Here is a 17304-nt window from a genome sequence, read left to right as displayed (position 1 = left end):
AAGGGCCCAACTAACCCATGATCCTGGGGCTACCTCGGATATTGACTGACTGTGTCTCACCAACCTTTGCACAGCTACAGCAGCCATGAACTTTCCATCTAATTCACCTTGCCCAGGCTCTCTTCTTTTATCGGACCCACAACCTGGAACTATTAATAATACCACAAGTTTATTTAAGGCGAACCCCGTTGCCAGTTACGTCCAAGTTGATACTACCACGAACTCAAACATCTCTTGTGCCCAGCGCACAGCAAAACTTTTGTCCTGGAATGTGGCTGGCATTAACAGCAAACTTGTTGACACTGAGTGGGGGGCATTCGTCGGAAATTTTAACGTCTGCATGTTCCAGGAAACATGGGCAACGCATTGTACCTACAAACAAGGGTATAGCTCTTTTTTCAAGCCTGCTAAGCCATCTTTAGCTGGCAGGGCGGCAGGGGGTTTAATCACATGGGTAAAATCTACAGAGGGGAGTGGTACAAAGGAGATATATGTGGATTCCCATGATATTTTGGCCGTAGCCATCTACCCAGCCTCAGGCTCTCCTGTGCTTTGTCTAAATATTTATAGCAGACCGGGACCCTCAAATCACCGATCTCCCACTGTCGAGCTATTGAATATCTTAATCTCAGACCTTTGCCTCAAATATCATATCATAATAGCTGGTGACTTTAACGTTCTACTTGAACTTAATGCAGATCACATAGACGTCATGCAGTCTGAAGATAGTGTATGGAATATCCCTCCTCCTGTGACTTCTCATTCTACCCAGCAAAATTCATATAAACCATGCGTTAGGGCCTCACAGATAGTGGATCTCATGATATCCCATGGCCTTCGTTTGGGTAATGGCCGCTTTCCAGCGGACATTCCGGCCAGACCAACCTTCTTCAGGGGCTCATATAGCAACAAATTGGATTATATCCTCTTTGACTTAAGACTATGGCACCATATTCTAGACCTAGAGGTGGGCTTTCCCCATACTAGTGATCATGCTCCCCTCCAGATCACATACAAGAGACCTCTCCTAGTAGGGGTCGCATTTCCCCCTGTCTCCTCTACTGCTATGGAGCTGTCTAGTAATAGGCGTACAGTCAGGTGGGACTCCTTTGTGCAATCAAACAAGCTTCAAGGAAAATTGCGTGCCCTAACCTCTTCTCATCAGTTATTTGATACCAACCTTATTCTGGCTCCATTAGAAATATTGCCTCTCCATCTGGACCTTTTTGCCACTTTGAAAGAGCTGTTTACTAAACGTCCTAGGCCACTGACTATCTCCTGTATTCGACCACATACTAAATGGTTCAACAAGAGGTGTAGGGAGGCCAAAAATACTTTGGCCATCGCGCTAAGGACCAAGGACAGATCAGGCATCATCAATGCTAGACGCCATTATGCTTCTACTTGCAATAAAAGTAAACTCGAGTACGAAGAGGGGCTATGGAGCAATTTACTTGAGGCAGCTACCGTCCATGATTCCAAACGGTTCTGGCTCCTAGTTTCCTGTGGTGATCAGAACCGCGCATCTCACCTGGAGTCTTATATCCCTCCTGACATCTGGCTCTCCTACTTTAAGGAATTGTATGGACCATTGCTGGCAAGTCATATTCCTGACATAATTTCGGAGGAGCTAACAACTTTCGACGAGCCCATGTCTTTCTTGCCCCCTTTTACATTGAACGAAACTGTGTCGGCCATTGCAGCCCAGAAAGCAGCAAAAGCCCCTGGGATGGACGGGATCCCCTCTGATATGTTTAAAGTGGACCAGAATACCTGGGGCCCATATATTAACAGACTTTCTAATGCCATCTTGATTAGCAGAATTTATCCTGACTCATGGAAAGAGGTGATCATAGTGCCCATCCATAAGAAAGGAGAGAGGAACAACCCGGGTAATTATAGACCTATCAGCCTCCTCGACAACCTTCAAAAAAAATTCTGTTATCAGTTGTTGAGCAGGCTGAACAAGTGGCTAGTTGAAAATCAAATCTTAAATCATCTACAAGCGGGCTTCAGAGAAAAAATTAGCACATTAGATCAGATATTTCGTTTTACTTCTATTAAATGGAAAGTTGTCGATGTTGACTTAGGCCACCTATATGTAGCATTTGTAGACCTAAAATCGGCCTTTGATCTAGTACCCCGCCACAAACTGTGGGAAGTTCTGTCTAAAATAGGAGTCCCGTGCTCTATTTTAAATATTATCAGGTATCTTTACACTGGCAACTATGGTAGAATTAGATGGGACCCACAAGGTGAATTAACAGAAAAATTCCTTACTGCCCGAGGTATAAGACAAGGTTGTGTTCTTGCCCCTACCTTATTCCTTCTCTTCATAAACGCATGCATCCCTTATCTTATGGAGTGCTCTAACGACTCGCCTAAAATAGGAGGGCAGAAGATCCCCTGCCTTCTTTTTGCCGATGACACCCTGCTGGTATCTCAAACAGCCACAGGCCTTTCAACCCTGCTTTCAAGATTCATTGACTATTGCAATGATTATGGGCTTGAAATTAACCGATTAAAAACCAAGTGCATGGTGTTTGGCGATAGGAAAGGCAGAATGAGACGACCTATTTATTTAGAGGGTGCCGCGCTGGAAAGAGTCAGCGACTTTGATTATTTAGGCCTGAAATTAGAAGACTCGAACAAGTGGCAGCGCCACATCCAGAAGGCAACTTTACGATTGCAACAGCGAGCGAGTGGCATTGCAAGATTTGCAGCTAGATCTCCTAGCTTTGCCATGACGCCCGCAGTAGAAATTTATAAACTACAAGCAAGAGGGGGAGCAATTTATGGAGCTGAACTGTGGGGCCACTGTTGCCTAGATGATTTGATAAAAGTGGAGAACTCTTTTTTAAGGTCACTGCTAAGAGTTCCTTCCAGTACCCCACTGCTCCCAATACGCATGGACCTAAATCTCCCTTCTATCAGCCAGATTGTTGCACTCAAGCCCCTGTTGTACTGGATTCGCTTATGGTCAACAGATTCTCTCGTCCATTATAGATGTGCGCTAGTTAACTTGATGGCCAACAACACTAGCTCCAAAATCAAGTGGTGTGCATATGTAGAAAGGACCCTCTCGCTTCTTGGTTTGGGGTCCTATTGGAAGGAACCATTATCTATCCCTAAGAACGCAACCCAGACACTAAAGGATGCTTTCTGGCTCCACGCTCAACTTTCCCAATTGTCCGTTGTCTCGCCATCATCCATGACGGGAAACTTTCTATATTTTAAATGCCATTATGAATTTGCTCAATATATGGATATAGTATCTTATCCGTTTGCTCGTTCATTATACATCAGATTCAGGGTGGGCTCCCTTCCTTTGCGTTCCCTCACATATAAATGGTCTAATTTTAGTTGTTCTTCTAAGATGTGTCCGATGGGCTGTGCCAGAGAAGAATCAGTAACTCATATTCTCTTCCAATGCCCCGCATACTCCAAACAAAGAGCCCGTTGGATTATTCCTCTGTGCAGAAGTAAGGGTTTTAAAAACTGCTCGCTAGCTTTGAGAATTTTTAAATCTGATTCATCGGTTTTAGTGGTTTGTTGTTTGTCAAAATATTTAGATTCAATCTGGCGTATCAGACTGAACACGCTTAAAAAAGCAGAGGGAAATTTAACAATGAATGTGGCAAGCAACAATTGATGGACTTATCATTGTATGCACATATTACTTTTATTGGTTCAGACGTATTCCCTACCTGTTGTTTTTATCTCGTTTTGTTCTTAGATACTTTTTAAATAGAAACGTCCTTTTTATCTGATATGGGCCAGGCTTGTATTTTATTCTTTTACCCACAATGTGTTTTTACGTATAACTATAAGGTGCGATTTTCCAGTAGGGAACTGCTTATGTGTAAATATTTCTCTCTTCTTTTTTCTCTCCTTTTTAATCTTTTATGACTTAAATTGTTTATCATGTAGCTTGCCGTTCCTTTTTTATGTGATGTGCTTTTATGGTATTTATATTTACCGAAATAAAGCTAATGATGAAAAAAATGCCTGACTCATGGGTAGTATACACACAAGTGACCATGGAGCGGTAGCCAACATTTCATGACATGTGAGGGGTAACATATCTGACAAAGCCCTCATCAGCCATCCTCGATCTTTCCTGTGTATAGTTAGTCATGGGAAATGTATTGTCCCCAATGTCAAGCAAGTACATACAGCATAAGAGGCAACCAATACTACAAGCACATATCATGACTGATAAACCTCATTGAATATCATCTGATGGTTATACCCATTTGCAACACATTCATACATGAACATTACACCAAATGTTTTGCATGCGGTTCCCACAGAGGCACACAAATAATTTTAACAGACAATTCACACACAAAACACACAAGCCATGACTCATTTTTTAGTAGCGTAGCTTTGCTGTCCTCTATTGATGCAACACCTGCGCAAACTTGAAAAATCCTATTTAATTTCCAAAGTTTGTGCTGCTGTTGGACAGTTAAGAGAGCTAATCCTGCACAATAACATGAGTATTATGGGCCACAGTTGTATGGTCTGCCACATATTCCCAAACTCTAGAACACACACTGCAGGTCATACCATCCTATCTTTGTCTAGTTTTAGGCTGCATGCATGTTAAAATTAGAAAAATGACTCAAACACAGTTTAAGACAGAATTTGTGACGCAAACGTGTCAAAAATGAAGCATATGCGTACAAAAATGATGCATGTGCATTAAAAATGACACATATGTGGTAAAAAATGACACATATGCAGTAAAAAATGATGCTCATGCACATTATACATCAATTGGTCCCTAGCGTTAAGTCCACCAACGCACCCCAGGCATGCGGATATCCATTGAAAATGTATTGATCCATAAATGCGTGGGATTTTAATGCATATGCGTCAAAAAATATTGACGCAAACCCCATAAGCATCAAAACTTTACATGCAAGACCAAAAATGGGCCACAAATGAGACAGGAAGTGATGTAATAGGATATCCTGTTTGCAGAAATGGCACAGTGGGTGTACTTTCACTTTAACTTTGCAGTCTGTGATTATTCTAGACTCTATGGCTGTGTTTTGACTTGTCTCTCTGTGAATATTGTAAATTTGTCTCCTGTGTGCTCTTTATATTGTCTTTTGGTGTTTGGTAAGTGTCTTTTGTATCCTGTGTAAGTGTATTTGTGTTACTTATTGTATTTAGATTTGTCCTTGTACTGTTGGGATTTTGTTTGTGGGTAGTATTAGTTGGGGTAGTGTTGGGCTGTCTGTGGGTTAGATAAGTTTACTTTTTCTACCTCCTTTCCCTGTTTTTCCTTCTTTACTTTTGATTTAGTGTTTTGGTGTGATGTTGGAAGGGCCACGGCTGGGGCGAATGGGTGAGGAGGTGCTTGGGGCATTTGTGTGGCTGTTGTGCCACTTCATCCCCCTGATGTTGGAGGCTGGGAGTCGTTTGATACAGGGGTATCAAAAGGAGGAAGGAAGGCTGAGGTGGACAGAGGTGCTGTTCCACCTGAGGCACATTTTTCAACACCCAACGCAACGATCACCAGCTGAAGCATTGCTGGGCTGACCTGGTGGCCCGCGAGCAGGACCTGCTGGACCACCTTTGTGTGGTGATTGGTGGCCCTGTTGGTGAGTAGCCAAATTGACTAATATGTACAGTACAATGCTCTGGAGTGACAGTAGCAGATGTTGTGACATGCTGCATGCAATGTTTGTGGACATGTGGAATGCAAGTTAAATAAACTGTGAGTGTACCAGGAATGGGATGTATTTCACATGGTAATACATGGAAACAATGTAGTCCACAGTTTTGTCGAACCATGTCTGAACAGTATTCTGGGCCATAAGTACCAAGCTCTTCATAACCTTCACTATTATCTTAGGCCCATATTTCTACTTTGTTTGCACTGCATTTGCATAACTTCTGGATGCAAAAGTAGCGCACACTTGCTACATTCAAATATATTTTGCTAATTTGCACAGCTGTTGCCTAAACAAATGATGCAAATGCAACACAAAATAAATTACACATCTGGGCCTAAGTTCACTGTTTCTGTGTGTTTACGTCTGGACAAATAATCATTCACATGGCCAAACCCAAATGGTCCATTATGCTACCAGATTGCATTAGCACAAAACAGGGTAATCTTGTGGCATTTCGGAGTAGGTGTTGAAATCCTATCACTGAGTAGCAGGGCCCAACAACATTTTTTGCTTGGGTGCAATTGCTAGGACTGAACTAGTGCAGTTACCATCTGTGTCATTTTGGTGCCAAGCCATTTTCCAAAGTGAAAGGGTCAGCATGGGATCCCTGCTTTTTGTGAATGCATGGTCACAAACTATTTTTGAGCATGATGTTGTGAAAGGGACCACTGACTGCTTCCATGATGTTATTTTAGTGAAGAAATAGGTTGTTATTTTACGTTGGTACACCCTTGCTGAAATAGTGCAGCATTTTTACAAATGTTAACTTCTCAGTATGAAGGCAGTCACAGACATGGTGGTCTGCTGAGATGAGCAGGGCAGCATTCCTGTGAGTGCCGCCATTCCCAAGGTGTTTTCAAATAGAGACCTACCTCATCATGATTGCAGAAGTAGGACATTTGCTACCCCATTTTTTATTAGCGGGCAGTGTCAGTTCGGGTGTATTATCACTGGTCACCCAACTTGGCAATTCTAAGTTGCTGATTCTGGCAATGTGTGATTTACAATACCTGATATAGGTACACAGGGGCCAGAGTAACACATTTCTAGGGCAATGACTACACCTGTGCCCATGCATTCTGTCAACGATGATCAACTAAGACACTGTCAGCATTCATCTTTTTGCTGTTTTGAATCAGAAAAGTGGCCAATCCACGTTTAGCATAACATTTTCATCAAGTAACACACAGGATCCCTGCCACCATGTTGTCATAGGGGTCATATACTGCTCAGGGTACACTGCCAATGTGGAATATGTAACCTACATAAAACACTGGCACACCTATTATGGACCATTGAAAGCACAATAATTCCAGAAAGCACAATAATTCCAGAAAGCAAATCAGCCCACATGACCACCACACAGTTACTCATTGTCCCTTGATGCACAAGCCACAATACCTGAGTCACTGGTATTGCAGTGCACCAGGAATCTGGCATTGCATGTGTCTCCCAATTACACAAGATTAAATGGAGTACCCTCTGGAATGCACGGAAGCAGTCCACAGGTGCCCTTCCCTGCACCCAGGACACCCCCTGCCACCTTCGCCCACCCCTTGAGGACACCCATGGATGGGGAGACCCATCTACGGTAAGTAGAGGTGAGTATTTTTTTTTTAAGTGGCATGGGTGGGCCTAACTTGGGCCCCCCTACATGGCTCTGTGCCCGATGGCCATGGCTCTTGTCTTTTCTAAGACAGGAGTCATTTCAATGGGGGTTGTGCGTCAAAAAATTACGTTAGTCAGGTTAGAGTCAATATTTTTGACTCTGACCTGACTTCCACCATTCTTTAACGCACAATCCCCAGTATTCCCTATGCCTCCACTGTCTGGTTAGCGTCAATTATTTTGACGTTAACCAGGCCGCATCGTCGGCTACCGTCATTCATTAAATATGACACCTGGCTGGCGCGTTGGAATGGGGGTAGTCGGCATTAAACTTTTTTACACAAACCTGCACTAGTGCAGGTTTGCGTTAAAAAGTATAAATATTGGCCTAAGTTTTTTATTCTCTTCCGCGTTCCAGGATTTCCATTTCAACACTGGCATGATACGGACATAACTGGCAGTGCAGATGTCTACAGCCTGCATAGTGCCTATCTGTCTTTTGATTTGTTTGAATAACTAATGTTACAAGGATTTAATTTTTCAAACAGAAATGTCAAACTTTTCTATGAGGTTAGAAAATTTGAAGACTCACGTATGTGCAGAAATAATATGCTGAGGAAAAGATAGAAATTTTGCACACGGTATCTTTCTCTGCACAGTCCAAGTTACAAAGTTCGTGAGTTAAAAATATCTTGTAGATTGTACCAACGGGAGCTTCCAGACAATGTGTATACATTTGTACAGAGAATATGTCCATGCATTGAAATTGTTGCACCTGTAATTCTGATATTTTTGGAATGCTGGAAAACATCAGTAGTTACTGTGTTTTGAAAGCTCAAAACGGCAACCTGCTGGGCTATGAGTATGTTAGCGAGAATTCATGCCATTAAACCTCAGTCAGAAAGAAACATTTACCACCTGCATTCTTGGTTTGTCCTTCCAGCTAATTAGGCTTTTGGAATTTTATGCTCAATATATAACAAGAACATTTATGATGGGCAAGAAATACATTCTATCATACTTGGAACCTAACACCGCATTAGTCATGTACAATTGCATACTGCACTTAACGGACCTGACAAATGTAAGGGACAGTTTACAAATTAGGAGGATTATTAGAAGAGTTTGATTTCATGTGACATAATTCAAAGACTATGAGGCTGATTTCAACCGCCATATTGGTGGTGGCAGTCCGACTGTAAAGAGGCTGGCAGAGCGGACCGCCGTATTACCAGTCTGGCTGTTGAACGAATAGAATACCGCCAGTGGTTCGTCACTACCGCCAGGCAGCACAGGCAGCTGCGGTCACCCGGAAGCATAAACAAGCTGGTGAAGACCATGTTTCTGCCGGACCTATTATAAGGTTGCAAACCGCCAATGTGACCTTGACGGTGCAATCACCACCTACAAGTTGGCGGTAACAGACATTATAAAGAAAGACACTCACCTCCAGGCAACCATATATGTCCGGAGCGTCAATGGATCCCTTTGTAAACGTCATGCCGCTGCGTGCCATAAGACAATAAAATTAACAACGACGTGGATAACAGCAACCATAAGTACACACAGCAACCTGTACCATTAACCCTTTAAAAACAGCATGCTGCGCCAGCAAACACAGCATAGAGCTGGGACGCCACAGACAGCAGCTACACCTATCATTCAACACACACACTCATATACTGCAACTCAGACACCCACACATTCACAGCACAAACACTTCAGCTAACACACACACACACTGCATGGCAACACTACACATTTAAGCATGACTACACAGCACAGGCTCAGAGACACAGAAGGCCACACAACATTCACACACAACAACAACACAACTACTGCACATATACAAATACATTCCAGACGCTGACACCCAGGGACTGTCCACACACACAACACAGATATACATCCATGTGTCATGGCACATACACAACACCACTATCAAACAACGCTGCAATGGACACACACATCACGCACTCACATAGCACAATGTAAGCACAATGCCATGCCCAATACACAGAGAGACAAATAGACAAAAGAGACAAAGTGCACCAGGACAACAATACATGCACAGCTGGGATGGGGGCATCATGATCACACATGGAAGTAGGCTGCAATCAGACACATCTCATGTTGAACAGGGCCTCAAACAACACAAACACAGGAATTGGCCCTAATTGGATCTCAGGGACAAGCAATACCAAAACCAATTGTCATGCACAGCCACACAATGGGAAAGGGGAAGTCAACAAAGCACACAGAACTCACACTCCATGGAACTTACCCCTACACCAAACAGCTGCAAGGGACCCACACCTACATGGAAACATGCACACTAAAATGCCAAGCAAATTATCACAACTCAACACACTCAATGTCTGCACTGACAAAACTCAGAAACACACATACCACATGTAGATTATAGCCATATCAGGGGGACAAGTCCTACACCATACATGCCCACATCACACAACACAAAAGAAACACATGCCACAACAAACACAACACAATGCCATGAGATCAACATTGCATCTACACACACATACCCATCACATAACAGACACCCTTGCCTTGGGGGACAACTGCACACAAACTCACATACTGCAAAAACACCACATGGAGCAGCAAGCAAGCCAAACACTCAAACCTACAGGCACACAACCAATGTCAGCCAGCAAGGACAACAAAAAACTAGGGAAGGAATTGCAGGACAAAGGTGTACCCAACAAACCAACAATGAGCTGGGTTTATTCAATGAACCTTTCGAAGTGCAAGGCCATAGGCCAGTCCATACATGTTTGACCAAAAGAGACAGCGTTGGCCCACAACTTGACTCCTGACTGCCATGCAACCTGCACAGGTAGGGGCATCAAGGGGGCAGGAAGACACCTCAGGGATTATCAGCAGGGTGTAGGAAGGGACGTAGGGGTTTGGTTTTGGCTTGGGAGGGGGATCCTTTTTTTGGGGGGGGTAGGCTTCTTATTGGTGGGGGAGGGGCATGGGTACTTGCAGGGGTGCAGGGGAGGCCATGGAAGTGGAAGGGATGGCCTTTGGGAGGCTAAAGGTCCTTGTGGGTGTGTCACAGGAGGAGGCGAACAGGGGTACGGTCAAGCTCACAAAGGAAAAGTTTCTTAGACACACGGATACAGGAATCAGAAGAGGGGTGGGATTTGGAGGTTAAATAAGTGGTTGTGTGACATGTAGAAGTGGATGTTTTAGGTGTGTGCTTATGGGTGTGGTGGGTGTCTGTTGGGTGGGTGAGTGAGGGCTCTTATGTGTCTTGGACCAAGAGGGGTGGGGGCACAGGGGGCTGCTGAAGTGGTTGGGTGGGTGCCTGTTGGGGTGGTGACTGCAAGTTTGGTGGATGTGCTGCATGTAGATGTGTCTATTGTTGTGGTGTATGCAGGTTTGGTTACTGGGGTAGATTTCTGAGGGTCTGCTTGGGTGGTGTCTGTGGGTAGTATGGGCGTTGTAGCTGTATCAGTGACTGATGCAGTGGTGTCTGTAGGTATTTCAAATGACATTTTTGTGATGCTGGGGGTGGGTGGTGTCAGAACAAGTCATGACTGTTGCTGTGTCTGTGGGTGGATGTTGTCTGTGTGCGTGTTGGTGTGTCTTGTGGTGCTTGTGTTTGTGTGTGCTACCCTTATCTGTTGAGTTGGATGCATGTAAGTCTGTTGGGGAATGGGGGATTTGGACTGGAAAGAGGAAGGTGGACGAAAGACAAGGGGTGTATGACTGCCATCATTGTGAAGGTCAGAGCCTGAAAAGATCTCTGTAGGCCAGCAATTGCACAGTGAATGCCCCCCAGGAATGCTTTGCTCTGCTGGTCTTGGGTTGCCAGTCCCTGGATGGCATTCACAATGGCACACTGACCCACCAAGATCGACCTCAGGAGATCAATAGCCTCCTCACTGAGAGCAGCAGTGGTAACAGGGGCTGGGGCAGAGGTACATGCGGCAAAGGAGACGTTCAACTTCATGAGTGAGGGGACACGACCAACTGGGTGGGGAGCAACAGGAAGGGAGGTGATAAAACAGGGGCCGGGGGACAAGAATGGCACTGTAGAGAACCACAATGGATCCACCACCACTAGGGAGTGGCCACTGGAGGAGGAATATGATGATGATGATGCAGATCCAGTGTCGCTCGTGGCACTCCTCTCATTCTCCAGGCCACTGGGTCCCTCTGTGTTGGCGGTGTCTTGACCCAAGGTCCCTAGGCCAGATACTCCCCCACTCGGCTCGGCCCTATCTCCTTCACCTGCTGGTGCTGATTCTCTCAAGAGAAGGAGAAATAGGGTCATTAGATGTACATGAAGACACTTCAATAACTACTCTGAGAGACAAAACATACCATCATGTCAAGTGGCCCCCCGCATGAAGTGCCAGAAAAGTGGCACCGTCATGGCTAACTTCAAAACCATGCATGCCATCTGAAATTACAAAAGTAACACATGAGACAATCTTGGTCTCAGACAATTACAATAGCAAGGATGAAGTCTAGCTACCACACTAACCATGCCACAACTAGGTGACCACTCCACCCCAAACCTGTGCCACACGCAGCACACCCCAGTGAACCAGTACCCATCAACTGGATCCCATTGTAAGGTACCCTACCAATTACACAGATTCAAGCCTATGCACACATCTGAAATGCACTGATGTAATGTACCAACAAAACAGACAACACAGGTATAAATGTACCATATCTGGATTAGGTGACATGGAAACATTCATGTCACTATGGACACATCGCAACAATGTACAGCTCCACAAGTGCCACCTGCCCAATATGAGTCAAGGAGGTAGAAGCATTGTCACTCAGACATGCCCCACATGTTCTGTAGTCAAGTCTGCTGCTGACGAGGGCCTGGGTGACTGTTCTTCTTGTTTCTGTGGGGATCCACTTGTAGATCTTGTGGAGCATGCGGAGGATGTTGAAACATTGGGAGGAGATGGCACTGACTTGCTGCGTCATGGAGAGTATGGAGTTGAGGATGACGACCAGGTTGCGTGTGTGGCCGTGGGTGTCGGGGCTTCTCCCAGTGCGGTTGGCCATCAGGAGTCATCCCAGGCTGAGGTGTTGGCGCCGAGGATGAGGACCTCCGTCTTGTCCGAGTTCAGCTTCAGTCTACTGTTCTTAATCCATTCGGCGATGGCCTTCATTCCTTCGTAGAGGTTGGATTTGGCGGTGAGGGGGTCCTTGGTGAGGGAGAGGATCAGTTGGGTGTCGTCGGCGTAGGAGATGATGTTGAGGTTGTGCAGCCGGGTGACGCGGGCGAGCGGGCCATGTAGACGTTGAATAGTGTTGGGCTGAGGGACGATCCTTGGGGTACACCGCAGATGATCTTGGAGGCTTCGGATCGGAATGGGGGAGGCGGACGCTTTGGGTTCTGCCGAAGAGGAAGGAGGTGGTCCAATCCAGAGCTTTATCCCAGATCCCTGCATTGTGAAGGCATGCTCGTAGGGTGCAGTGGCAGACAGTGTTGAAGTCGGCAGAGAGGTCCAGGAGGATGAGGACCGCTGTTTCACCCTTGTCAAGCAGGGCCCTGATGTCATCGGTGGCAGCGATGAGGTCAGTTTCTGTACTGTGGTTGCTGCAGGACCCTGACTGGGATAGGTCCAGGATGTTGTTCTCTTCAAGGTAGTGGGTCAGTTGTCTGTTGATGATCTTCTCAATGACCTTAGCCGGGAAAGGGAGCAGGGAGATGGGACAGAAATTCTTGAGGTCTCTCGGGTCCTCCTTGGGTTTCTTCAGAAGGGCGTTGATCTCAGCACGCTTCCAGCTCTAAGGGAAGGTCACGGTCTCAAAGGAGATGTTGATGGTTTTGCAGAGGTGGGGTGCGATGGTGGCACTGGCTTTTTTGAAGATGTGGTGTGGGCATGGGTCTGACGGAGAGCCAGAGTGGATAGTGCTCATGGTTTTGATGGTGTGCTCTACGTTCACGTTGGCCCAGGCAAGTAGGGGGTCGTAGTCGATGGTGGGTGGAGAGTCTAAGGTGTCAGTGGTTCTCAGGGTGGTCTGGTTGTTGAAACTGTCATGAATGTCAGTGATCTTGTGGTGGAAGAAGGTGGCGAGGGAGTTGCACAGGTCTTGCGATGGTGTGACGTCGTTGGTGTTGGAGTTAGGGTTGGAGAGTTCCTTCACGATGTTGAAGAGCTCCTTGCTGTTGTGTGCGTTGTTGTCAAGGAAGTCTTTGAAGGAGGTCCTTTTGGCAGATCTGATGAGGTGATGGTGTTTGCAGATGGCGTTCTTGAAGGCTGCATGGCTGTCCGGTGTCTGTTCGCGAAGCCATTTCTTCTCCAGATTCCAGCAGGTTAGCTTGGTGGCTTGGAGGTCCGGGGTGAACCAGCTGGCTCTTTTGCCCGTGCCTCTGTTGGAGGGTTTCTTGAGCAGGGCGAGGGTGTTGGTGCAGTCATCGATCCAGCACCTGAGGTTGCAGGCTGCGGGTTTTGGGGTCGGTGGGTTCGGCGGGCGGGTTTCGAGCAAGGCCGGTGTTCAACCAGTCTTCGCTGACTTTGCTCCAGCTGCAGCGGGGGATCTGTTGTGTGCGGTGGTGCGAGGTGGTTTTCCGGGAGGTGAAGTGGATGCAGCGGTGGTTGGTCCAGGGGAGTTCGGTACTGTGGCTCAAGGTAACGTGGGAGCTTGCGGAGAAGACGCGGTCCAGCGTGTGGCCGGCGGAGTGGAATGGTGTTGTGACGAGCTGTCTGAGTCCGAGGATGGCAAGGTTGTTGATCAGGGTGGTGGAGTTAGTGTCGTCGGTGTTCTCAAGGTGAAAGTTCAGGTTGCTGAGGAGGATGTAGTCTGAGGAGGCCAGAGCGTGCCTGCTGACGAAGTCGGTGATCGAGTCGCAGAACTGAGGCCGTGGTCCGGGTGATCTTTAGATGAGAGTTCCTCTGAGGGTGGTGTTGGGGTTGGCGTGGATCTGGAAGTGCAGGTGTTCGGCGGTGCTGAGGGTGTCATTGGTGCAGGTCATGACCCTGATGGTGTTCTTGTGGACTATGGTGATTCCGCCTCTGACTCCATTGGTGCGGTCCCTGCGGGTAATCTTGTTGCCGTCCGGAATGGCAATCGCAATGTCCGGGGCTGAGCAGGCATTCATCCAGGTCTCCGTCAGAAAGGCAATGTCCGGGGCGGAGGTGTCGACCAGGTCCCAGAGTTCGATGGCATGTTTGCGTGTGGAGCGGGTGTTCAGTAAGATGCATTGTGGTGGTTGCAATCTGTCTCGTGGGTGGTTTGGCGGTTTGGAGGCTGGTGAAGCAGCAGTTCCGGCAGGTGAAGGGTGCTTTGGTGTGCTTCTGGGGGCCAGGAAGCAGGTGTGTGATCATCCAGTGTTGAGTGTGAGGAGGGTACTGGCGGTGTAATGGCATTGGTCGTCGTGGCGGTTGCGGGGACCAGGGGTCCTGGCGCTGGGTGCGTTCCAGGCACGGACGGGCGCAGATGGGCGCAGACGGGCTTGCCTTAGGCACGCCTTCAGCACGCCAGCAGTGCGGCCACACAGCGGCCACCATCTAAGTGGAGGTGGGAGGGAGGTGCAGCTGGGAGGCGGGAGCGGGGTGGGAAATGGGCGAGCAGGGATGCGGGGCCACAAGGACGCAGCGGCGGGAAGCGGGAGAGGAAGGCAGAAGGCAAAACAGGGCACAGTGAATCGGGGGGGAAATAAACAAAACAAAACAAACAACAAAAAGATACAGTACTCATGCAACCTAAGGCCTACCAATGGCCACCAGGGATGAGGAGCAGGTGGTAGCCTGCGGGTGGAGGAGGCCCTCGAACCCGCATCGGGCAGCTTGGGAGGCGGACGCAGCAGGTGGTGCTGTTGCTGCAGTGTGCGGAGCGACCTGCCTGAGAGCAGGGTCAAGGGTTGCTCCTTTCACCGCAAGGCAGGTGCAATATAAGGGGCGGTGGGAGGAGGGGCAGCTGGAAGCAGGGCGGCAAATGGGTGAGCAGGGGGGTGGGAAACAACCAAAACAAAACAAACAACAAAAAGATACAGTACCGATTCAACCGAAGGCCTACCACTGGCCACCAGGGATGAGGCACAGGTGGCAGCCTGCGGGTGGAGGAGGGCCTTGAACCTGCGTCTCACAGCAGCAGTGAGTTGGGGAAACGGATGCAGCAGGTGGTGCTGTTGTGGCAGCGTGGGGAGCGACCTGCCTGAGAGCAGGGTCAAGGGTCGCTCCCCAAGGAATGTTGGCTACAGTGATGGCACATCATTCATGACAATGCACATTCCCCACTTACCAAGGGAAAGCAGTTTGCTATTGCTGCCAAGATTTAGCCATGTGAGCCATGTGAGTCATGTCACATGTATGATGGACACCAACGCATCACAGACAGCTGTGAGATACCAAAACCCAACATACAATGGTGAAAACTTGCCCCTGGGTGGCAGATGTCTGCCTACACATATCCTCAGACACACAGCAGAGGACAGTGAGCCACATCCTACCTACCTTTGTACTGTGACATTTGGGAGGAGTAAACTGTTGGTAAAAACTAACAACAGAGTAGATTAAGCAGACTATGGGGGTGATTCTGATTCTGGCGGGCGGCGGAGGCCGCCCGCCAGAATTCCGCCCCCAAAATACCGCGCCGCGGTCAAAAGACCGCGGCGGATATTTCAAGTTTTCCCCTGGGCTGGCGGGCGGCCGCCAAAAACGACCTTCCCACGAGGATGCCGGCTCGTAATCGCATTTGCACCCGTCGCGTATTTCACTGTCTGCCAAGCAGACAGTGAAATACTTGTAGGGGCCCTCTTACGGGGGCCCCTGCAGTGCCCATGCCAGTGGCATGGGCACTGCAGGGGCCCCCAGGGGCCCTGCGACCCCCCCTACCGCCATCCGGTTCCCGGCGGGCGGACCGCCGGGAACTGGATGGCGGTAGGGGGGGTCGGAATCCCCTCGGCGGCGCAGCTAGCTGCGCCGCCTTGGAGGATTCAACAGGGCAGCGGTACACTGGCGGGAGACCGCCAGTGTTGCCGGTCTGACCGCGGCTTTACCGCCGCGGTCAGAATGCCCTGCGGGGCACCGCCGGCCTGTCGGCGGTGCTCCCGCCGACCCTGGCCCCGGCGGTCTAAGACCGCCGGGGTCAGAATCACCCCCTATATGTACACTGAACACAGCCATACATGCTGCCCGCTGTGCACTAGGACTGAGGGTGCCCCACAGTTCGGTCCTAGGTCCCATCTCCAAAAGGATGAGCACACTAATTTGAAACAAATGACCTGTCTACACCAATTTGATCCCGGATGATCTGTGACACATGGCACATCCTACATTGTCAGGGGAGCAGTCAGTCCCTCACTTGATCAACTGGCAAAGGGTCAAGTATGAATTTGTCTTGTACTTACCCCCTTGTGGCTTCTGTGCTGCCCTCAAACACCCATCCAAGGCTCGGTAGACCACTGCCAAAATGCCAGCCAATAGGTTGATCATTGTCTGACAGGCACCCTGTCCTCGTTGGGAGGACAGCCGCAGCAGCGTCTCAGGTCCTCGCACCTCTTCAGACAGTGGGCGCTCTGCCGGGTATGGACCCCCAGGGTCCGCACCTTCTTGGCAATGGTTCTTCAGATCCCCTTCTTCTGATGGGCATTGACCTGCATGGATGCAAAAGACAAGACATCCATCCTGTCCACCTGTGGCACATAGAAGTCATTGGAAACAGGGACATGACTACAAACACTCCCCAGTAAGGTGCCCAACACCCCCCTAACCCAGGCCCTGCACTGACTAGGTAGGCCAACTGTGACTGTGAAGATGGTAGTGATGAGGATGAAGGTGGAGACCTGCAGGCAGATCTCATCAATTACTACTTCACTTGAGTGTAAGTATGCAATGTTAAGTGATTACTGCGACTGTATGGGGAACTCTAAGGGTCTGGATGTGTTGAAAAGGGTGTCTCTGTTTTCAGGAGGCAGGGCATCTCAGGCTATGCATCATACAGGCAAGGATTGTTGGTTACATTAGACTTGAATATGTGACTCTCTTGATGATCTCCT

The sequence above is a fragment of the Pleurodeles waltl genome, chromosome 2_2 (genome assembly GCF_031143425.1).
Source record: "Pleurodeles waltl isolate 20211129_DDA chromosome 2_2, aPleWal1.hap1.20221129, whole genome shotgun sequence".
Taxonomy (NCBI): domain Eukaryota; kingdom Metazoa; phylum Chordata; class Amphibia; order Caudata; family Salamandridae; genus Pleurodeles; species Pleurodeles waltl.
This window is presented reverse-complemented; position numbering follows the sequence as displayed.